The sequence below is a fragment of the Haematobia irritans genome, chromosome 2 (assembly GCF_050003625.1).
Source record: "Haematobia irritans isolate KBUSLIRL chromosome 2, ASM5000362v1, whole genome shotgun sequence".
Classification (NCBI taxonomy): Eukaryota; Metazoa; Arthropoda; class Insecta; order Diptera; family Muscidae; genus Haematobia; species Haematobia irritans.
In genome coordinates this window covers 200447875-200472974 of record NC_134398.1, presented here as the reverse complement: position 1 = coordinate 200472974, position 25100 = coordinate 200447875, and the positions used below count along the sequence as shown (strand labels likewise).

At 29.2% G+C, this 25100-nt stretch overlaps 1 protein-coding gene across 1 annotated transcript in view; it reads right to left on the bottom strand.

The window, feature by feature from the left end:
• The window catches only part of LOC142226901 (uncharacterized), an 86067-nt gene that overhangs the window by 28939 nt on the left and 32028 nt on the right, over window positions 1–25100 (bottom strand). Inside the window, exon 2 of the mRNA XM_075297151.1 lies at window positions 18205–18235. The gene's annotated coding sequence lies outside the window, so the exon portion shown is untranslated. The remainder of the gene's footprint in view (window positions 1–18204; window positions 18236–25100) is intronic.

Below are 25100 nucleotides of genomic sequence, written 5' to 3'. Positions count from 1 at the left end.
ACTGTTTATGCCTACGACTACTATATCAGCCATATAATATTATGATCCCAATGATATCGTAAATCACACAAAAGTATATAAAACAATTTTTTTTAACACATTGTATTTATGTTCGATTTTTATTTTGAATTTCATGTCAGTGTTTTATAATAAGTGGCCATAAAAATCAATGATAATCTCTGTTCAATAATTAAGCACCATAATAAAACTATCACAAGCCCCAGCATGTCTAGAATATTAAGAGATTATAATGGCCATATGTTAGTATGAAATGGGGCTTTTTATTCCAATTCCAATTTTAAAGTCATATGCCAAGAAAACAAGCTATATGCCACCATAAATCTAATCTAAGACATTCCAATTGGCCGTTACAAAAGTAATTTTCAAATTTAAAGCGTTAAATTGGTTTTTGTAATTTTTCCAACAAAATTGCTTACAAATGTAATTATAATTGTTGTTGGTGGGTTTTTTCCTTGTCATGTTTCATCTTTATTTTGTTTTATTACAAGATTACAAAAAAAACTGGACTATAGCACAAACACTTTCACTTGCACTCACGGATAAAACCACAAGAAATAAAAAAAAACAAACAAACAAATTTCAAGCCCAACGAATGAATACACCTGAATTCGAAATATATGTAATGACCACCATTAGGGGTGGGGGTAGGTGGTAGGTAAGAATATATACGTTTGTCAACACTACCTTATATACATATGTATTCACTTTGATTTGTGTATAGCAGAGCTCGTCTTTAAGTTAAACCGTAAACTTTTGTAGTCTATGGGCCAAAAGTTAATGTTCTTTAAATTTTATTTTATTTTCCATTTTATTTTTGTTTTTCTTTTTTCTTTCGTTTGTGTTAAGTTTACGCTTTGTCGTAACTTTTTTTCTTCTTATAATTCTGATGTGTATGGTGCGCCACGCCACTACTATGGTCTTAGACGTCTAAAGTTACTTTGTAAAGAAATGTCACAAATTTTCTTCTTCTAGGTTATTTCAAACTCTTCTCGTCGATTGTCAACAACACACATACATGTGTGCTACTACTACTACTACTGTAACAAGAGTCATAACAATATTCGAACATATTGACAGTGAGCACCAAGCGAAGAGAATGGGGCCACACAGTGGGTGTATTGCAAGGATAATGGATTTTATAAGAACACATCTGTGGTGTACTGTGCCTGTATTGGGGATTTTCCCCAAATTTTACTTCTATAGAAAATTTTTGCAAAATTTTATTTCTATAGAAAATTTTTGCAAAATTTTATTTCTATAGAAAATTTTTACAAAATTTTATTTCTATAGAAAATTTTTACAAAATTTTATTTCTATAGAAAATTTTTACAAAATTTTATTTCTATAGAAAATTTTTACAAAATTTTATTTCTATAGAAAATTTTGTCAACATTTAATTTCTATAGAAAATGTTGTCAAAATTTTATTTCTATATAGAAAATTTAGTCCAAATTTTATTTCTATAGAAAATGTTGTCCAAATTTTATTTCTATAGAAAATTTTGTCAAAATTTTATTTCTATAGAAAATTTTGTAAAAATTTTATTTCTATAGAAAATTTTGTAGAAATTTTACTACTATAGAAAATTTATCAAATTTTTATTTCTATATTAACAAAATTTTATTTCTATAGAATATATATATATATATATATATATATATATATATATATATATATATATATATATATATATATATATATATATATATATATATATATATATATATATATATATATATATATATATATATATATATATATATATATATCAAAATTTTATTTCTATAGAAAATGTTGTTAAAATTTATTTAAAAAAATTTGTAAAAAATGTTATTTCTATATAGAAAATTTTGTTAAAATTTTATTTCTATAGAAAATTTTGTTCAAACTTTATTTCTTTAGAAATTATTGTCCATATTTTATTTCTATAGAAAATTTTTTCCAAATGTTATTTTTCTGTCCAAATTTTATTTCTATGAACAATTTTTGTCAAAATTTTATTTATGTAGAAAATTTTGTAAAAAATTTATTTCTATAGAAAATTTTTGCAAAATTTTATTTCCGTGGAAAATTTTTTAACAATTTTACTTCTATAGAAAATTTTGTCAAAAATTTATTTCTATAGAAAATTTTATCAAAATTTTATTTCTCAGAAAATTTTTTCTCAAAATTTTATTTCTATAGAAAATTTTGTCAAAATTTTATTTCTATAAAAAATGTTGTCAAAATTTTATTTCTATAAAAAATGTTGTCAAAATTTTATTTCTTTAGAAAGTTTTAATTCTACAGAAAATGTTGTCAACATTTTATTTTTATAGAAAATTTTGTTAAAATTTTATTTCTATAGAAAATTTTATCAAAATTTTATTTCTATAGAAAATTTTGTCAAAATTGTATTTCTATAGAAAATGTTGTCAAAATTTAATTTCTATAGAAAATTATGTCAGAATTTTATTTTTATAGAAAATTTTGTCAAAATTTTATTTCTATATAAAAAATTTTGTAAAAAATGTTATTTCTATATAGAAAATTTTGCTAAAATTTTATTTCTATAGAAAATTTTGTTCAAACTTTATTTCTTTAGAAATTATTGTCAAAATTTTATTTCTATAGAAAATTTTGTCAAAATTTTATTTCTATACACAACTTTGTAAAAATTGTATTTCTATATAGAAAATATTGTCAAAATGTTATTTCTGTAGAAAATTTTGTTAAAATTTTATTTCTGTAGCAAATTTTAACAAAATTTTATTTCTATAGAACATTTTTCTTAAAATTTTATTTCTATAGAAAATTTTGTCAAAAATTCAGTTCTATAGAAAATTTTATCAATATTCTATTTCTAAAGAAAATTTTCTCAACATTTTATTTCTAAAGAAAATTTTCTTAATTTTTTATTTCTATAGAAAATTTTGTCAAAATAGAAAATTTTGTCAAAATTTTATTTCTATAGAACATTTTCTCAAAACTTTATTTCTATAGAAAAATTTTCTCAAAATTTTATTTCTATAGAAAATTTTGTCAACATTTTATTTCTACAAAAAATGTTGTCAAAATTTTATTTCTATAAAAAATTTTGCCAAAATTTTATTTCTTTAGAAAATTTTAATTCTATAGAAAATTTTTCTCAAAATTTTATTTTCTATAGAAAATTTTGTCAAATTTTTATTTCTATACAAAACTTTGTCAAAATTATATTTCTATATAGAAAATATTGTCAAAATTTTATTGCTATAGAAAATATTATCAAAATTTTATTTCTATAGGAAATTTTGTCAAAAATTCAGTTCTATAGAAAATTTTATCAATATTCTATTTCTAAAGAAAATTTTCTCAAATTTTTATTTCTATAGAAAATTTTGTCAGAGTTTTAATTTCATAGAAAATTTTGTCAAAATTTTATTTCTATAGAAAATTTTTCCAAACTTTATTTCTATACAAAATTTTATTTCTATAGAAAATCTTCGTCAAAATTTTATTTCTATAGAAAATTTTGTCCAAACGTTATTTCTCTAAAACCCTTTTTCAAAATTCTATTTCTTTAGAAAATTTTGTCAATATGTTATTTCTATAGAAAATTTTATCCAATTGTTATTTGTATAGAAAATTTTTCTCAACATTTTATTTTTATAGAACATTTTTGAAAATTTTATTTCTATAGAAAATTTTATTTCTGAAGAAAATTTTTCCCAAAATGTTATTTGTATAGAAAATTGTGTCAAAAGTTTATTTCTATATAGAAAATTTTCTCAACTACTTGAATATTTAGAAGTAAATTTTCGTTCATAAATAAAAGGAACTCCGAACTCCCATTTTCATATCTACAGCATTTGGAAGACGATCACCAGTCTCTTGGTGTTGTGGTTCGAAATCTTGATGTTATTGCAACTTGGTGGATTTGACTAAATTTTAATTTCTAAATTATTGGTGATTTGCTACAGCAGAGTCTTTTGCTTTATTTATTTTATTTATTTATTTATTTTTTTCAAAAAACAAAAAAATTCAAAAATTTATTGGGAATTTTTGTGATGAATTTAAATTTAAATTGGGGATTTTTGAGTATGAAAACATCATAATTTGAGGACAAGAACCAGAAAAATACTGGCAACACTGGTGGTGTAAATCTTTTTAGTTTTTTTAGTTTACGTTACAAAAATATATATAGATTTAATTTAATATTATATTAAATTAAATCTATATATTGGAATATATTAATCCAAATTTATCTACTAGCAGACCTATAGTGAATGAATAAAAATACGATATCCACTGTGTAACGCCGCGCAATCATACATAAATACACACTCACACTAAATGAAATTCACTATACAAGCAACAATGTGTTTATCTATGTGTAGAAGGACGTCAGTACTGTTTGACACCAAAACAAAACAACGAAGGGTTCTTCCTTTCATACTTCCATCCTTCCGTTCTACCATATAAAAATTCACTGGCTCATACTATGGATACATGGGGGGACGCAATGATTGACTTGAGTGATACAATATGCTTTAGTCGTTCTCGCGTTTACATTAGTAGTCGTCTGTAAATGGGGTGAAAAAAAGGACTAAAAATGTACAACTATGAATAAAAAAGCACATGTATAACGTATACGCACATACATCCGTGTACACATACACTCACCCGCTGATAAACAACATTGAGATGGATACACAACACCACCCCACCAAAAATAATAACAACACTAGCAAGCACAGTATGAGGCGCCCAAAACAAAAAAGTAAAAGCAAAAAAACAACAACAACAACAAAACACAAACAAAAAGAAAAATGAACCATGCCCAAAGCATGTTGTTTGTTTTACGAAAACAAGTGGTTGCCGGGGCAATGCTAGTGGGTGGATGGGTGTTATTGTGTCACTGTGTTGTATTTTTGTGGCAAGAGATGGTGCATTTAAGTGAATTGTTGTGTTTATGTATGGTGACAAAAGGAGTAAATTTGCTCTCACCACAGGAGCTATCATAGTGTGGTGTAATCGTAATCCCCACCCCCACCCAGAGGAAGTAGTTAAGTTTCCATTTTGTGCCCTTATAAAAAGAGAAAATAATTCTAAGAGAGATTAGTCAGCGATATTTAAAGAGAAAAAAGTAAATACACTAATAGCTCATACACATTAGACTCGAAATCTATTAAAAATGGAATTGAAATCTCTTATTTATATGGCAAATGACAGTTGAAATCTAGCTAAAGTGGATAATCTACCAAAATTGGAAGGAAATTTTAGCAAAAATCTACCAAACAAAAAAATTTTATTTACAAAATTTTGTTTCCATAGAAAATTTTGTCATAATTTTAATTCTATAGTAAATTTTGTCAACATTTTTGAACTATAGAAAATTTTACCAAAAAACTACCAAACATAATAATCTTGTTTACAAAATGTTGTTTCCATAAAAAATTTTGTCAAAATTTTAATTCTATAGAAAATTTTGTCAAAATTGTATTTCTATAGAAAATGTTGTCTAAATTTAATTTCTACAGAAATTTTTTTCCAACTGTTATTTCTATAGAAAAATTTGTCAAAACTTTGTTTCTATAAAAATTTTGCCCAAATGTTATTTCTATAGAAAATGTTGTCCAAATTTTATTTGTATACAAAATGTTGTAAAAATGTTACTTCTATAGAAAATTTTGTCAAAATTTTATTTCTATACAAAATATTGTCAAATTTTTATTTCTATAGAAAATTTTGTCAAAATTTTATTTCTATAGAAAAATTTTGTCAAAATTTTATTTCCATAGCAAATTGTTTCAACATTTTATTTCTATAGAAAATTTGGTCACTATTTTATTCCAAAAAAAAAATATCAAAGTTTCATTTCTATGGAAAATCTTGTCAAAATTTTATTTCTATAGAAAATATTGTTAAATTTTTTTCTATATTGTTAAAATTTTATTTCTACAGAAAATTTCGTCAAAATTTTATTTCTATAGAAAATTTTATTTTTTTTTTTTAATTTAAACATGTACATGTTGTTTTAGCCCAGACCAAGAATTACAAAAAATGAACAGCAAGCTGTTTTTTGTTTGCAGATTTTTCCAACTAGTGTAGTATGAAACTGAAATTGTAATATATTTCAATTAAAATTTTGTGCAATGTTTAGAAACAGATTATTATACATTATGAACAGTTTTTCAATGTATTTTTTTTTTGTTCCTAAAAATAGAACTAAACTTTTTCTAACAGAGTTTTTTTCCGAAATAAATATTCCCAAAATTTTCATCCCAATATCTTGAATATATTACCAAAATAATTTACATAAATTATAAAAGAAATACGCAACTCAATTAACAAGAATCTCTGAATCCAAATAAATCTATGTATTGTATATTCAAATAATACCCAGATAATCGAAATTAATTTCAACATAAAAGGGGTTTCACCATCCTTATCAAATGAGTGGAATAAAACTACTTCCGTTTCCTTTAACATTCTAAACAGACCAACCGCTAACTCACACACAACACACACATATCTGTTATGCATTCGAAATTAATTTATGAGCGAAAGAGAATTATGCTAAAATGTTAAGAGAGTAATTTACTCAACATATAAAATTTGAAACAATAACAACAACGTTACTGTCGAATATAATTGGAGAAAATAACAACAACGTTACTGTCGAATATAATTGGAGAAGTATACCCATCTCAAATATTTTGGGGTGAAGAAAAAAGTTCCACGTTAATTAAGATGCGAGCTTGAAGATTAAATTTAAACTGATTTATGGGGGTTAATATTAAATAGTGTCAACAAATCATTTTTCCTTCCTCATAAAAAATTTCTAGCTTAGATGTCGTGGAGATGGTGGTGACAACGACGTGTCATAGGCTGGTGAGTAATAGCGTCAATTGTTGGTGAAACGATATAATTTTGTGGGCACTTAATATGAATAAAGTAATAATAGTAATAAAACTAAGGCAAATTAGTTTTATTACAAATTTTCAAATTTTTTAACTAAATTTTCTATAGAAATAAAATTTTGAAAAAATTTACTGTAGAAATAATATTTTGACAAAATTATCTATAGAAATAAAATTTTGTAAAAAAAATTTCTCTACAAATACAATTTTGACAAAATTATCTATAGAAATAAAATTTTGACAAAATTATCTATAGAAATAAAATTTTGACAAAATTTTCTATAGAAATAAAATTTTGACAAAATTTTCAATAAATATAAAATTTTGACATTTTCTGTAGAAATAAAATTTTGACAAAATTTTCTATAGAAATAAAATTTTGAAACAATTTTCTGTTGACATGAAATTTTGACAAAATTTTTTTATAGAAATAAAAATTTCTATAGAAATAAAATTTTGGCAAAATTTTCTATTGAAATAAAATTTTGACAAAATTTCCTATAGAAATAAAAGTTTGACAAAATTTTCTATAGAAATAAAATTTTGACAAAATTTTCTATAGAAATAACATTTTGAAAAAATTTTCTATTGAAATAAAATTTTGTCAAAATTTCCTATAGAAATAAAATTTTGACAACAGTTTCTATAGAAATAAAATTTTGACACAATTTTCTTTAGAAATAAAATTTTGATAAAATTTTCAATAGATATAAAATGGGTTGGGTAAACCAGTGGGAAAATCGCCCCATTATTCAACAATTCCCGATAGCGATTGCTATATTTCTCTAGTCTTTCTTAGAAAGCTTGGTTTGATATTCGAATGTATGTGATAATAGATTTTACTTTAAATATACTATATTGTCAATTTTGGTATTTACCCATATTTATTTTGCGGCAATTGAAGCAAAACAAGCCTATGAAAAAGAATTAAAAAAAAAACACTTATATACTCATACATATAAAGACATTTCGAAACAAAAACGATGGTAAAAACAGAAATGGCAAAAACAGATAAAAGTCATAAAAATACGTATCTATGATTTCGATACACATACTAGTATATATATTTCAATTTTTGTCCATGTATCGGTGATTCTTTGGCGCGTTAAAAAAAATCTACATATTTGTTATCATATTGACGGAAAGAAAACAAATGGGGAACCAGCGAAACACAATATGTTGAATATATAAAGTACTCAGACGCTGGGGTAGATATGTAGGCCTTTTCTAAGGCCTGAATTAGCAGACACAATGAATCTTCCATCTAGTGGTATAATTTGAGGAAGTTAGAGGCCATTTATGAGGCCTTTTTTGGTAGGCACAAAAACTCTTTTCAGAGGCGGTTCATCCCTAGCATATCTAGTGTGCGGTTTAAGTTTAGATGGGGCCATATTTGTTTGGCGTCGTTTTAACCCTTGCAATTTTCTCATCGGGCATTCGCCATCATAACAGGCTTCTCACACACGATTAAAGGCAATAGTCATCGCTCTCTGTATAATATCGTCGCAACGTCCAAAACCTCTTGACTGTTTTTCGAAATTGGTGCATCTCCCTTATTAAAACGAAACTCAGATCAACAGCAAATATATAAGAAATGTTCATCCAATGTCACACTACAAGAACACGCAGAGAAGAAACATGATTGTCACAATCATATTCGAAGAGCAAACTAATATGATAGGAGCTATTTTTGCGGCGACCATGTAACATTTTAACCTGCAACCATGTTGGCTCAGTGAACATGGTTCTAAGAAAAATATAATTGTCCTCATCTAAAATGTTATTATATTGATAAAAAGAATTTTGTTTGAATGAAAAGACAATGGCCACGATTTAAAATGTTATGGTATTAATTAAAAATGTTTTTCTTCAAGTTAAAAGAACATGGTCACAACCTAAAATGTTTTGATCTTTATGAAAAAACTTTTGTCATCGTCGAAAAAAGGACGCCACTTGTGAAAAGAAAACACAAAATTAACTATATTTATTTGTTTTTATTTATTTATAAACTAATTCATTGTTTGTTTGTATTTATAATTTCGTTCACGCAAACATCATATATTTTTACACACTCTATTTTATTTCAATTTCAACAATAAGTAATTATTCCATATGCCCATCAAATGTACAAACGCAGACATCATGTAACTGCAAATAAAAATAAATTATACCATATATCAAAATGCAGAACAAAAACCAGGTACATTTTTTTAATTACACTTTCCTTTTATGTGTTCACATAAAAACACGTGTCACTTCGGAATAAATAAATTAACACAAAACACAGTCCGTGTTCTCCGTCCATTCCAAGAAACAATCAACACACGACTGACGCGCAAAATGAAAATCGTGGGTACCTGTTCAATGGTTGTATAAAATTCTTTTCGCTGCAAAAAAGACAAAAAAAGTACATGGTCACGAAAACAATGTACATGGTCTTTATGGCCATGTAATGGTTCTAGACTTGTCTATACGTAACCTATAAAAATACTTTTTTCCATGTAAAAAAGTAAAACAATTCAATGGTCAGGTACATGATTTTCCTGACCATGTAATGGTCTCAAATTCTATCATTTAAATAATAGAACATGTTTGCGGCATTTGAGAACCATTTAAATGCTTATTGCCACCATACATTTTTCTCCGCTCGAAAACTATTTTTACAAAGACAAAATATATGGTTTTCGCGGCAATTACATGCTCTAGATAAGCATTAAATGAATGCGGCAACCATATCCAAACATGGTTTTTCTGTGCGTGTATACATTATTATTGTCATGGAAATTGGAGAGTAGATGTAAAATTTGGGATTATTTTTATGATACTAAAATAACTTTGTTCCAAGTAACAAAATATATCATAATTTTACTTTATTTTTATAATCAACTACGAATATAATGATCTAAAAATTCCACTCACTGCAAGTTCGTTAGAGTCTTGTTCGACTATTATTCAAATAAAAAACAAGCAGAGCAACTACTGTTACTATTTCAGTACTATTTTACAATAGCACCTATAATCTCTTTTTCTCTTAATCTTTCTATTAAACTCCCTATCGCTAATGAGAGAGTAGTCAGAGTACACTACTACTCGTGTGTACAAATACTCCCAACTACACCCAACATGATTCCCCACTAATGCCATGAGGCTGAGTGATGATCATGGAGGGAGAGAGAGAGAGTTACTGCTTTCCTACAGCTATAATCTCCAGGCACAGTGTTGCCAATTTGGTGCTTTTAGCACCAAATTTAGTGCTTTTTGATTTCTAAAAAGCACCAAATTGCCTTTTTGGTGCCTTTTCAAAAAAAGCACCAACTTGGTGCTTTCTGGCATTTTCATTTAGTGCTTTTGGTGCTTTTTTTATTTTGAACAGTATTAAGTTTAATTGATACAAACATTTTGATTAGACTTTCAAGAGCCGAAGAAACTAAAATTTATTGCCAAATATAGAATTTGATTTTTATGAAGTTGGTATTGATTATTTTTTAATTAATATTGTTATTTAGGGTAATCTGTAGGAAAGTCGAACGATGAGTGCCGAATTTTTGAATTTGGTAAAGATGTCATTAAAAACGTTGTATTAAATTCACAAAAGCACGCAGAATTGGAATAAGCAATAGACTTCTTCCATATATTAATATTTTTAAAGTTGAAAAACATGACTGATCAAAGTGTATACTTAAATAGCGGTTCATAATGGTGAGTACTAAGTTCGAGTTTTGCCGCAAAAGTGAAAACTGTATCAGTAAAAACGGTATAAAATTATGCATATTTGCTGCAAATTTTATTATAATGGGGAATAGCCCAAAGGAAATTTTCACAAAGTTTGTATTCCTTAAAATGAATTATTAAAGAAAAGTAATTGTGAAAAAATGACTCTTTTAGCAGCTAAACTCGATCGTAATACCCACCTTAACTTCTTAAAATTCAATTCCTAATACATCTTCGGAAGTGTGGTGGAAGGTGGTATGTTAGTATTTATAATATATTTTTGGTGCTTTTTGGCCTTGGGGAGTTGGCAACACTGTCCAGGCATCTTCATGTTTACAAAACACAGCAATATTTTACATCACTCTCTACAATTTAAATCCTATATGGCGAGAAATATATTTCCCCTATGCTAATCTGTTGGTAACATTAAGCGAGCTTGTTCTAAATACAACTACGTTGTTTTTCTTGTACTCTTACATTTTCCTGGACTTTGACTGGCTTTCGACATAGCAATAAATTACATGCTTTCCTCAATTTACACCACTGGGTGTAATTGAGAGCTACACATGTATGCATGGATTTTGTAATGGCAAAAGAATAACAATATGAACAATACTTGCCGCTATATTGAGCAACCTATGATGGTTGTCTAAAATCAAAGCAAGAAAAGCTGACAATAGAAGAGTCAATCGACAAGAGATGTAATAAGAATAAGAGCACATCATAAACGCTGACAATGACAACCAACCATTTTAGTGAGATATCGGTAATGCAAAAGACGAGTCTATTTTCCAATTACCTACACAGACAAAAACTCGCATGTAGGGTTTACACATGACATACATATGTAAATCAAAATAAAAAAACAAACGATATTCAGTCCCAAAGAAAATTGAAATACAAAAATAGAAGAAAAGGCCCAGGCCACCGGTAAACAAAAACACAGTTTTTAACTTTAAGACCTAAACAAAAAATTTCCATAAAAAAAAGAAACAATTGGAAATTTTAACATGGGCTTCGAAACAAATGTCTAAAGGCGATAAGCGAAAGAAAGAAAGAAACAAAAACGACTCTGATGACGACGAAATCAACAGGAAAGACGATTTAGACATGTCATATGCAAAATAAGCAAATAAATATGTATGTATTAAAAATCATTAATTTTGTTGCTTGTATTGAACTCGATTTTTTTTTGGTTATACAAATGAATGGGAGACAAACATACGGAGTAGAGAGCACCGCAATACAGATGCATAAATAAGTAGCTTTAAATAAACAGATAGCTGTATGTACATACGAATGTTTGTATATTAGGTAATACCGTACGTTTGAAACGAAAGTAATACTAAACAGTGGTCCTAAAGAAGATTTTCTTATAGAGTTCAATTAGGCTGAACATAACGTTTAGCCTAATTTAATAAGAATATCTAATAGGATAAATATCAATTAATTGCCCGAACCCTATAGGTCCCAAAACGAAAACTTGAATTCAGCCTGGTTGAATAGAGTTTTCTATAGGAAACCATGAATTCAGTTTGGCTGAATAGAGTTTTCAATAAGAAAACTTTAATTCGGCCTGACGGATTAGAGTTTTCTATAGGAAAACTTTAATTCAGCCTGGCTGAATGCAGTTTTCTTTAGGAAAACTTTAAGTCAAACTGGCTTAATAAAGTTTTCAATAGAAACCCGTTAACTCAGCCTGGCTGGATAGAGATTTCATTCATAGAAAATTTGGATTTATTCGAATCTCCATACAAAATTTTATTTTAATCGAATTTTCACAAAGTTCTGAATTTTAGAATTTTCATAGAACACAAACATCACTCTCTAGAATTTAAATCCTATACGGTGAGAAATATATTCCTCCTATGCTAATATGTTGGTAATCTATTGATAAAATTTAATGATAATCGAACTTTCAAAGAAAATTTAAAAACATTCGAATTTTTATAGAAAATTTCATTTTATTCGAATTTTCACAAAGTTTAGAATTTTCATAGAAAATGTAATTTTTTAATTAATTCGAATTTTGATAGAAACTTTGATTCCGTTCTAATTTCATTCATAGAAAATCATAGAAAATTTTAATTTATTCGAATTTCCATTGAAAATTTATATTTGTTTGAAAATTCATAGAAAATGTATATTTGTTTGAAAATTTATTGAAAAAAACTCTATTAAGCCTGACTGAATAGAGTTTTCCATAGGAAGACTTTAATTCAGCCAGGCTGAATAGACTTTTTTATAGGAAAACTTTAATTCAGCCAGACTGAATAGAGTTTTCTATAGGAAAACTTTAATTCAGCCAGGCTGAATAAAAGTTTTCCTATAGAAAACTCTATTCTGTCTGGCTTAATTAATGGTTTCCTATATTATTTTTTTTAGAATATAATAGGGTTTTCTACAGGAAAGCTTTAATTCATCCTAGCCGAATAGAGTTTTCTATAGGAAAACTTTAATTCAGCCAGGCTGAATAGAGTTTTCTGTAGGAAAACTTTAATTCAGCCAGGCTGAATAGAGTTTTCCATAGGGAAACTGTAATTCAGCCAGCCTGAATAGAGTTTACTATAGGGGACCATTAATTCAGCCTGGCTGAATAGAGTTTTCTATAGGAAAACTTTAATTCAGCCTGGCTGAATAGAGTTTTCCAAAGGAAAACTTTTATTCAGCCAGGCTGAATCGATTTTTCTATAGGAAAACTTTAATTCATCCAGGCTGAATAGATTTTTTATAGGAAACCATTAATTCGGCATGGCTGAATAGAGTTTTCTATAGGAAACCATTAATACAGCCAGACTGAATAGAATTTTCTACAGGAAAACTTTAATTCATCATAGCCGAATAGAGTTTTCTATAGGAAAACTTTAATTCAGCCTGGCTGAATAGAGTTTACTATAGGGGACCATTAATTCAGCCTTGCTGAATAGGGTTTTCTATAAGAAAACTTTAACTCATTCATTTAATTATTAATTATTTTAGTAAGATGTTTTTATACCCTCCACCACAGGATGAGGGTATATTAACTTTGTCATTCCGTTTGTAACACATCGAATTATTGCTCTAAGACCCCATAAAGTGTATATATTCTGAGACGTGGTGAAATTCTGAGTCGATCTGAGCATGTCCGTCCGACTGTTGAAATCACGCTAACTTCCGAACGAAACAAGATATCGACTTGAAACTTGGCACAAGTAGTTGTTATTGATGTAGGTCAGATGCTATTGCAAATGGGACATATCGGTCCACTTTTACGTATAGCCCCATATAAACTGACCCCCAAATTAGGCTTGCAGACCCTCTAAAAGGAGCAAATTTCATCCGATCCGGCTGAAATTTGGTACATGGTGTTAGTATATGGTCTCTAACAAGCATGCAAAAATTGGTCCACATTGATCCATAAATATATATAGCCCCCATATACACCGATCCCTCGATTTGGCTTTCGGAGCCTCTTAGAGAAGCAAATTTCATCCGATCCGGCTGAAATTTGGTACATGGTGTTAGTATATGGTCTTTAACAACCATGCAACAATTGGTCCACATCGGTCCATAATTATATAAAGCCCCCATATAAACCGATCACCAGATTTGACCTCCGGAGCCTCTTGGAAGACCAAAATGCATCTGATTCAGTTGATATTTGGTACGTGGTGTTAATATATGGCCTCAAACACCCATGCAAAAATTGGTCGAAATCGGTCCATAATTATATATAGCCCCCATATAAACCGATCCCCAGATTTGACCTCCGGAGCCCCTTGGAAGAGCAAAATTCATCTGATTCGGTTCAAATTTGGTGCGTGATGTTAGTATATGGTATCCAACAACCCTGCAGGAATTGGTTCATATCAGTCCATAATTATATATAACCCCCATATAAACCGATCCCCAGATTTGACCTCCGGTGCCTTTTGGAGAAGCAAAATTCATCCGATCTAGTTGAAATTTGGTACGTGGTGCTAGTATATGATATTTAACAACCATGCCAAAAGTGGTCCATATCAGTCCATAATTATATGTAGCCCCCATAGAAACCGATCCCGAGATTTGGTTTTGGAGCCTCTTGGTACATTCTGCTAGTATATGGCCGTTAACAACCATTCCTAACTAGGTCCATATCGGTCTATAGTTATATATAGCCCTCAGATAAATCGATCCCCAATCGCACAAAAATCGGTCCATATCAAGTTCATAATTGTATATAGCCCCCATATAAGCGACCCCCATATTTCAATTCTGGCTCCCTAAGTACCGTGCAAAAGTCCATATCGATTCGTAATTATTTGTAGATTTACCTACACATACCTTTTTTGTCTAACATATACCACGTATGTACTAACTCACAATTTTGAAAACGATGTTAAGGAGTTTTAAGATACCACAACCCAAGTAATTCGATTGTGGATGACAGTCTTTCGTAGAAGTTTCTACGCTATCCATGGTGGAGGGTACATAAGATTCGGCCTGGCCGAACTTACGGCCGTATATACTTGTTTTGTTTTTTTTTTTGAAAGTTTGTGACACTGTGCTTAACAGAAACCCGAATCAAAGGTAAATAAATAACACACATTCGTACTTACATTCGTAGTAAAATTCCCCAAACACTATCCGCCACCTCCGTAACCATCACTAATACACGCACAAAGCAAATAATAACATCATAATAACATTTGGTAATGTCATCATAGACAAGCAACAACAAAACTGACAAAATATCGAATACCACCTATACGAATAAAAAAAAACAAACCAAATGAAAAAACAAAAGCACGCGCTTATACAGCACGAAGAAACAAAAAATATACGGCGACCCAGTCTACAACTAAAATCCCAATCGAATCTATACTCGTGTTAGCCGCTACTTTTGTAGTTCCCCTTTCGATACTCTGACCCTTTTCTCGTAAACAAAACACATTGATGATATGATCCTATTATACTCACGTGCATATGTAGGTTAGGTTAGGTTAGGTTAGGTTAAAGTGGCAGCCCGATTAAGATTCAGGCTCACTTAGACTATTCAGTCCATTGTGATACCACATTAACTAAAAGTACCTATTACATATGGGCACTTCTAGTTTTAACCGCTGAACCTTCTTGATTATTTTTCTTTGTTGAACCAACCAGATTGTTCCAAAAACAGTAGCAGACTGCTTAAGTTAACGTTTTCCAGATCCGCCAGTAATCTGAAGCTATATGCTCCTAAAAGTTGCTTGCGCTTTACACAAAATGCAGGACACTCACACAAGAGGTGTTTAATTGATTCTTTTTCCTCCGCATCATGACAGCTCATACAATAGTCATTATACTTCGCGCCAATAGTTTTTGCAAAATCGCCTATCAGGCAGCGACCCGTTATAGCAGATATCAGGAGTGATATCTGACGTCTCGAGAACATTAGCATATCTAGTGTGCGGTTTAAGTTGAAATGGGGCCATATTTGCTTGGTGTCGTTACAACCCTTGCAATTCTCCCATCGAACATTTGCCATCATAACAGCCTTCTCACGCAGCATGAGCTTGCAGGTAGCTAGGGGCATACCAACAAATTCTAGTTCCCCTGGAATATGTAAGGTAGTCCCTAGCCTTGCCAACTCATCCGCTTCGCAGTTCCCCGGTATGTTCCTATGGCCAGGCACCCATATTAGGTGAATATTGTACTGCTCAGCCATCTCATTGAGAGATTTGCGGCAGTCGATGGCCGTTTTCGAGTTGAGGAACACAGAGTCCAAGGATTTTATTGCAGGTTGACTGTCTGAGTATATATTAATGCCCACATTTTTTGGAACATTACTTCTCAGCCAATTCGCCACCTCTCTTATTGCTAATATTTCAGCCTGAAAAACACTACAGTGATTAGGTAATCTTTTCGCTATTCGAAGTTCCAGATCATTAGAATATACTCCGAACCCCACTTGTCCATCCAATTTGGAGCCATCAGTGTAGAAATCTATATATTCTTTATTCCCCGGGGTCTGTGTGCACCACGCCTCACTGTTGGGGATTAGAGTCTCAAACTTTTTGTCGAAAAGTGGACTCGCCAAAGTGTAATCCACTACGTTAGGCACATCTGGCATTGTTTTGAGGACAGAACTGTGACCGTAACTTTTTTCCGACCACAGCGATAGTTCGCGCAACCGCACAGCCGTTGTTGCAGCTGACTGTTTGGCCAAAATGTCTAAAGGCAATAGATGCAGCACGACATTAAGGGAATTTGTTCCTGTCTTGCTGAATGCGCCTGAAATACACAAACTCGCCATACGCTGAACTTTATCTAAACAAGTCGGTTTCTGAAGTGCCGGCCACCAGACTACAACACCATATAGCATTATAGGTCTAACCACTGCCGTGTATAGCCAATGCACAATTTTTGGTTTCAGTCCCCACTTTTTTCCTATTGCCTTTTTGCACGAGTACAAAGCTACAGTTGCCTTTCTCGCCCTTTCTTCAATATTAAGCTTAAAGTTCAGCTTCCTGTCCAAAATAACGCCAAGGTATTTTGCACATTCACCAAAGGGAATTTCAATACCCCCTAAGGAAATAGGCCTAACCGTGGGAGTTTTGCGATCGTTGCAGTACATGACTAATTCTGTCTTTGCAGGATTTACCCCAAGACCATTGTCTTTCGCCCATTTCTCAGTCATCCGGAGGGCCCTCTGAATAATATCTCTGATTGTGGATGAGAATTTTCCCCTGACTGCCAGAGCCACATCATCTGCGTATGCCACCACTTTTATCCTTTCTTTTTCTAGAGTAACCAGAAGGCTATTTATAGCAACATTGCATATGTAGCTAGATACTCTCGCTTTTGTAAATTGCTTTGAGCTAATCATACATAAATACATACATACATGTATATATCGTCTGTCTGTTGGTCTCTCTGTCTGTTTTCGTCTTCTTCTTATTGTCTCTAGTATTAAGACGACGAGTATTATGAGAGCAATGTTTTTGGTCTTGGAAACCAAGAAAATCTGCTTCATTGGCAATTTTATCGCTACATTTAATGAGTTTCGGATATCAACACATATGAATGAGATCTTATTTAAGCATTTTTTTTAATTACAATAAACTGTAGATTTAAGTTTTAGCGTATGAAACTATTTGCATAGAGTTGCAAATATTTTAAAAGATTTATTTTAAGAAGCAAAGCGTATCATCTTCGAGACATGCTGTTTTGTATATTAAGCAGCATTGAAACTAAATTCTAAATAATAATTTTAAACCAAGGTTGTAATTTTAATTTGTTTTTGAAAATAAACGTGTTGAAAAATAATTGAGTAATTTCGTTGAAGAGTAATTTGCAAAATTTTATTCGTCATTAAAACAAATAAATATATGTGTAGTTTGTTTTCCATTGGCAGTGTGGCAAAACTATGGAAAAATGTGGAAATAATTATCGAATACGGACAATTTATCTTTTTTTAAATATTCTCCATTATTTGCAAAATATTGAAATCCTAAGCTATAAGAATATGGACTTATTAGAGGAATATATTAAATCGGTGTTGGCCTCTTGAACATTGTGAAATTGACTTTTGAATCGAATGACAAAATATCTTTGAGAATTTGTCATATAAGATAGTTATACTTACATTGTAGAAAAAATATTTGATATATTAAAACCTGAAATGATAAGAGAACATTCTATAGTTTATTATGAAGTTATTAAAGTAATAATTTGCATTATATCTAAAGCGTAAGGCGATGGTCACACTAGGCAAATATTTGATCAAAATGAATGTCAAACTTTTTCCCAGAAGCATTTTCCAAATATCTGGATACAGTGTTTGGAATTATTTGCCTAGTGCGACCGTACTGTAAGTGACACTAAGTTTTATCAATTCAATATTTAAATAAATTTAAATTGTCTGAAATTTAGAATATAGTTTCTAAAAAAAATAAATTTATTATTTAAATTATCTATGAAAATTCTAATGTAATAAAATTTTCTATGAGAATTCGAATAAATTCAAATTCTCTATGAAAATTCTAATGACACAAAATGTTGTATTTAAAATTCGAATAATTTAAAATTTTCTATGAAGTACAAAAATTTTATAATAACTCACAATGCTTTGCATTATATGTACAGCGTTATGAACACGAAGTTCTATCAATTCAAAAATCGCATAAATTCTAACTTTCTATGAAAATTCGATCAAATCAAATTTTCTATGAAAAACTAAAAAAAATTCTATAAAGATTCGAACAAATTAAAATTTTCTATGAAAATTTGAATATTGTCAAATTTCTTATAAAACACCAAATAAATTAAAATTTTCGATGAATATTCAAAAAAATTCTCTGAAAATTCGAATAAATTCATATTTTGCATGAAAATTTGAATAAATTCATATTTTTCATGAAAATTCGATTCGAACAAATTAAAATTTTCTATGAAAATTTGAATATTGTCAAATTTCTTATAAAACACCAAATAAATTAAAATTTTCGATGAATATTCAAAAAAATTCTCTGAAAATTCGAATAAATTCATATTTTGCATGAAAATTTGAATAAATTCATATTTTTCATGAAAATTCGATTAAAGACAAATTTGTTATGAATATTCGAATACATTTAAATTTTCCATAAAAATTTGAATAAATTCAAATTTTCTATGAATATTCGAATAAACTCAAATTTTCTATGAATTAAAATAGAATGAAATCAAATTTTCCGAATCCGAATTGATTAAAATTTTCTATGAAAAATGGAATAAATAAAAATTTTCTATGAAAATTAGAAAAAATTCAAATTTTCTATGAAAAGTCGAAAAAATTAAATTTTTTATGAAAATTCTAATAAATTCAAACATTTGTTGTGAAAATTCAAATAAAATCAAACTTTCAATGAAAATTCGTATATTATAAATTTTTCTTTTGGAAATTCAAGTATTATAAAATTCTTTTGGGAGCCACCGTGGTGCAATGGTTAGCATGCCCGCCTTTCATACACAAGGTTGTGGGTTCGATTCCTGCTTCGACCGAACACCAAAAATTTTTCAGCGGTGGATTATCCCACCTCAGTAATGCTGGTGACATTTCTTAGGGTTTCAAAGCTTCTCTAAATGGTTTCACTGCAATGTGGAACGCCGTTCGGACTCGGCTATAAAAAGGAGGTTTCTTATAAAACACCAAATAAATTAAAATTTTCGATGAATATTCAAAAAAATTCTCTGAAAATTCGAATAAATTCATATTTTGCATGAAAATTTGAATAAATTCATATTTTTCATGAAAATTCGATTAAAGACAAATTTGTTATGAATATTCGAATACATTTAAATTTTCCATAAAAATTTGAATAAATTCAAATTTTCTATGAATATTCGAATAAACTCAAATTTTCTATGAATTAAAATAGAATGAAATCAAATTTTCCGAATCCGAATTGATTAAAATTTTCTATGAAAAATGGAATAAATAAAAATTTTCTATGAAAATTAGAAAAAATTCAAATTTTCTATGAAAATTCTAATAAATTCAAACATTTGTTGTGAAAATTCAAATAAAATCAAACTTTCAATGAAAATTCGTATATTATAAATTTTTCTTTTGGAAATTCAAATATTATAAAATTCTTTTGGGAGCCACCGTGGTGCAATGGTTAGCATGCCCGCCTTTCATACACAAGGTTGTGGGTTCGATTCCTGCTTCGACCGAACACCAAAAATTTTTCAGCGGTGGATTATCCCACCTCAGTAATGCTGGTGACATTTCTTAGGGTTTCAAAGCTTCTCTAAGTGGTTTCACTGCAATGTGGAACGCCGTTTGGACTGGGCCATAAAAAGGAGGTCCCTTGTCATTGAGCTTAACATGGAATCGGGCAGCACTCAATGATAAGAGAGAAGTTCACCAATGTGGTATCACAATGGACTGAATAGTCTAAGTGAGCCTGATACATTGGGCTGCCACATAACCTAACCTAACCTATAAAATTCTTTTGGAAAATTCGAAAAAAAAATTCGATGAAAATAAAACTTTCTATGAAAATTCGAATAAATTCAAATACTTTATGAAAATTCGAATAAATTTACATTCTCTATTATGTTTGTTTAGTGTGGCACGTGGTCATGGGAATGACAAAACAGACGTTGCTTTTTGTGAGTCGTAATTTTATTTACAAATATCCAATATTTTGTGACATATCCGATGTTCATCCTCAAGGAAATTAATTTAGAAGTAAAAAAACAATGAACTTGTTCATTTAAGACTGACACATTTTCTATAAAGATTGTAATAAACTAAAATTTTCTATGAGAATTGGAATAAATGAAATCAAATTTTCGAATTTCATTGGAATTTTCATAGAAAATTTAATTTTATTCGAATCATATAAAATTAAATTTTTTATGAAAATTCCAATGAAATTCGAATTTTCCAAATTTTTCTTTGAAAATTCGAATATTTTAATAAATTGAAACACATTAAAATTGTCTATGAAAATTTGATTAATTTAAAATTTTCCATGTACTTTCGAAAAAATTTAAATATTTTATGAAAATTCGTATAAATTAAAATTGTCTATAAAAAATCGAATAAAGAAAAATTCTCTGTGAAAATTCGAGAATAATTTTCTATGTAAAATTCGAATAAATTTAAATTTTCTTTGAAAATTCTAATAAATTAAAATTTCCTAAGAAAATTTGAATAAATTAAAATTCCCTATGAAAATTCGAATAAATTAAGTTTTGTATGAAAGTTCCAATAAATTCAAATTTTCTATGAAAACTTCCAATAAATTAAAATTTTCTATGAAAATTCGAATAAATTAAAGTTATCTATGAAAATTCGTAGAAACTAAAATATTCTGTGAAAATTCGAATTACTAAAATTTTCTATTAATTAAAGTTATCTATGAAAATTCGAATAAATTATTTTTTTTTCATAATTTTCTATGAAAAATTCGAATAAATTAAAATCTTCTATGAAAATTCTAATAAATTCAAATTTTCTATGAAAATTCAAATAAACTACAATTTTCTATGAAAATTCGAATAAATTTAAATTTTCTATAAAAATTCGAATAAAATAAAAATATGTATGAAAATTAAAATAAATTACAATTTTCTATGAAATTTTTCTTTGAAAATTCGAATAAAAGCTAATTTTTTATCTAAATTCGCGTTTGCGTAAAAATATATTTTATTGATTGAAATGATAAAAAAAATCAATATGAATTTCAAAATCCGCCAGATCTATACTGATGGCTGAGGAAATTCGCTCTAGCCGGCAATAAACCATGTATAGCTAAGCTTGTGAATATTGGTATCAAAGACAATAAACTTTAGGAAGATAGGAAATTGGCTACTGAGGAGATCAAACCATTTACCGTGTTAGTTTCATACTCGAACCAAACGCGTATACGACAAGTATTGACATAGCATTAAAATGCCAATAAAAAGAAATTAAGTGCACGAAATAAATTTTCATAAAGGGGAAAATGTAATTTTTTTTGTTCTTGCCTAAAATTTAACATTGTTTCATTAAGAAAATTAAGTTTTTCATTTAAAAAATAAAAACGAAAAACAAATAAGAGAAAAATACAAACATGTATGGAACTAACATGGTAAATGCAACATTTGTTATGACGCAAGCCAATTTCCTATCTTCCTACAGTTTATTGTCTTTGATTGGTATTTTCTTTTCAATAACATAAAAATACTGTTTCCTTCCACATAACATAAAAATACTGTTTCCTTACCCTCCAATGGAAATGATTAGGTTCTAGTTAATATTTTTCCAATATGAGAAAGTTTCCTTGACCTTAATAATTGTTTATGTTAAATGAACTAAACAAGATGGAAAGAAACTTATAAACAAATTTTAGATTTACTAAATCCACATCTCCGCCTAAAAATAGTTTAGAGTTTTCAAAAATCTGAAAATTTTAGCATAATGGATTAGCTTGAATTTCGTATGATGTTTTCTTTCAAACTACGAAATTTTCTTTAAGTAAAAAAAAAATTAATTATGCCAAATAAAATTTTCTAGAATATGCCAAAAATATTTCTTATTTTTTTTAACGGCGGTTGTGATAAAGTTTACTTAAAATTAATTCTTTTTTTAAGTCCTGGTTTACTTTGTTTGAGAGCCAGGTGAAACGTACATGAATGTAAGCTGCCAGTATTTTGGCCCATTCACGTGTAATAGCTTTCATCAACGCATCCATACCGGCATATTCATATTCGGTGTAGTGATAGGAAATCCATTATTTTTCCAATAAATTGCTTTATTTATCTGTCATAATTGGCAACACTGGTCTCAAACCAATATTTCGTTGGTTTACAAAAATAATGACAACTTACACACCCCTCACATGGTATGGGGGGCATAAAAAGACTAACAGAAATGCACTAAAAGAAACCTAACAAAATCCAACTAACGTCAAAGTCGTTGACGACGTTGATAATAGTAATGATGGTTGATTAGCAGTGATGGCTATGAGCAATAATAAAGTGGATCAGAAAGTCCCCACCAAAATAATGGAAAATACATTTTGTCTTTCCCCTCTCCATTTCTCTCTCGCACTCATCATCTCTTGCTCTTTGTTTTTACTTGCATTACATACAGCCTATTATCACATGGAATTAAGTATGTTTCTAGGTTATTGTTTTTGTTTGCTGTTTGCTGTACGAAACGAATAACTGTTATATTGTCACTGTGGTCTCTCTCTCTCTCTGTATATTTGTATTTGTTTTGGGGGCTACATCCCCATCGAAAGAAAAAAAAACTTAACGACATTACTTCTCACAGAAATAAAAACCCAAGTGTAATGAATAAATATGGAATTTCTGCATTTACCAATTTGTTTATATTTGATTTTCACTTTCATTATGGCAATAAACAGTATTATGTCTGTCTTGTTTGCTTTGCTTATTGTTTTTAATGATTATCGCCCATCATCACCACCATCACATCGTAATTATAAACAAAAAAAAAAGTTTCCAATTCAAAACACACACAAAACCAGACCTAGGTCAATTTATTTACTAGTAATAGGGATTCTTTTTTGAATAAAGAATTACGAAGAGCTTGACATACAACCGATTTGGAGAAAATTAATTGAGATTCAAATCTAATCAGTAGTAGAGATAACATATTTTAATTGCTTTTAAATATTAATACTTTACTCAACTCGTAGGCAATTAAAATTGTTGATATCTTGATTTCTAATCTCTTGGAATAGATTTTTTTAATGAGAGTAGGGTTTTTTTTTTAAATTGGTCAAAATTGAAGGTTACAATGTTGCCCATAAAATATTAGATTGGAAACACAAAACATTAGTTTTATACACTGAGAAAAGAAGAAGAGTATTACGTATTTAAAGTAATATTTAAAAAAGGAAAGTATTACTTACTTTATAAGAACCAGTTACTTTATATTGTCTTATATCAAAACCAACCTATAGTTCAAAGGGATATAAACAGATGCATACATATACTTTGTTTTTGTTTTAAAAATATCAATTTTGTCATTGTTCTATAGATTGTATTTACATCTATTGTTATTGTTATTATAAATTTTATTTTTTATTATTTCAATATTTACACTTTTTTTGCAGTGACATTTTATCATTCAACCAGAAACAAGAGTAAAAAATAATTCTTGTTTTGTCTGTCTGACTATCTGACTATAATGTATACAAAAAGAAGGAAGCACAAACACATGAGAGTGATTACCAAGAACGAGCAAACCAACAGTAGTAACCTAAGTCGATAATACCCATTAAATATATTTTAACGAAATTATTCAAAATCAAACCGGGAAAGCATACGTTAAAATATGTCTATAATGCTTTTGAATTTTAATTTTCTATCAAATTTCCATGAAAATTCGAATAAATTAAAATTTTCTATAAAAAAAAAACAAGTAAGGAAAGTCTAAAGTCGGTCGGCCCCGACTATATTATACCCTGCACCACTTTGTAGATCTAAATTTTCGATACCATAAAGGGTGATACGGTCAAAATTTGGTCAAGGGAAAACGCGTGTTAATCGGTGAAATCGTTTATTTAAAAAATCAAATTAAATTTCATTTTCAAGTTCAATTAGTATAAAATTCAGGAAAAATATTCAGTTAGGCTTTCGCTTTTCCAAATCCGAATTGCCGGGCCTCACGCTTGACACCTGCCATCAGATTTTGTACAGCCACCTTGTCCACCTTCTTCGCCGCAGAAAGCCAGTTTGCCTTGAATTGCTGCTCGTGCTTAGCAGTTTTTTGGTCTTCTTTAGGTTCCGCTTGACAATAGCCCAGTATTTCTCAATTGGACGGAGCTCTGGCGTGTTGGGAGGGTCCTTGTCCTTGGGAACCACCTGCACGTTGTTGGCGGCGTACCACTCCATGGTCTTTTTACCGTAATGGCAAGATGCCAAATCCGGCCAAAACAGTACGGAACAACCGTGTTTCTTCAGGAAAGGCAGCAGACGTTTATTCAAACACTCTTTCACGTAAATTTCTTGGTTGACAGTCCCGGAAGCTATGGA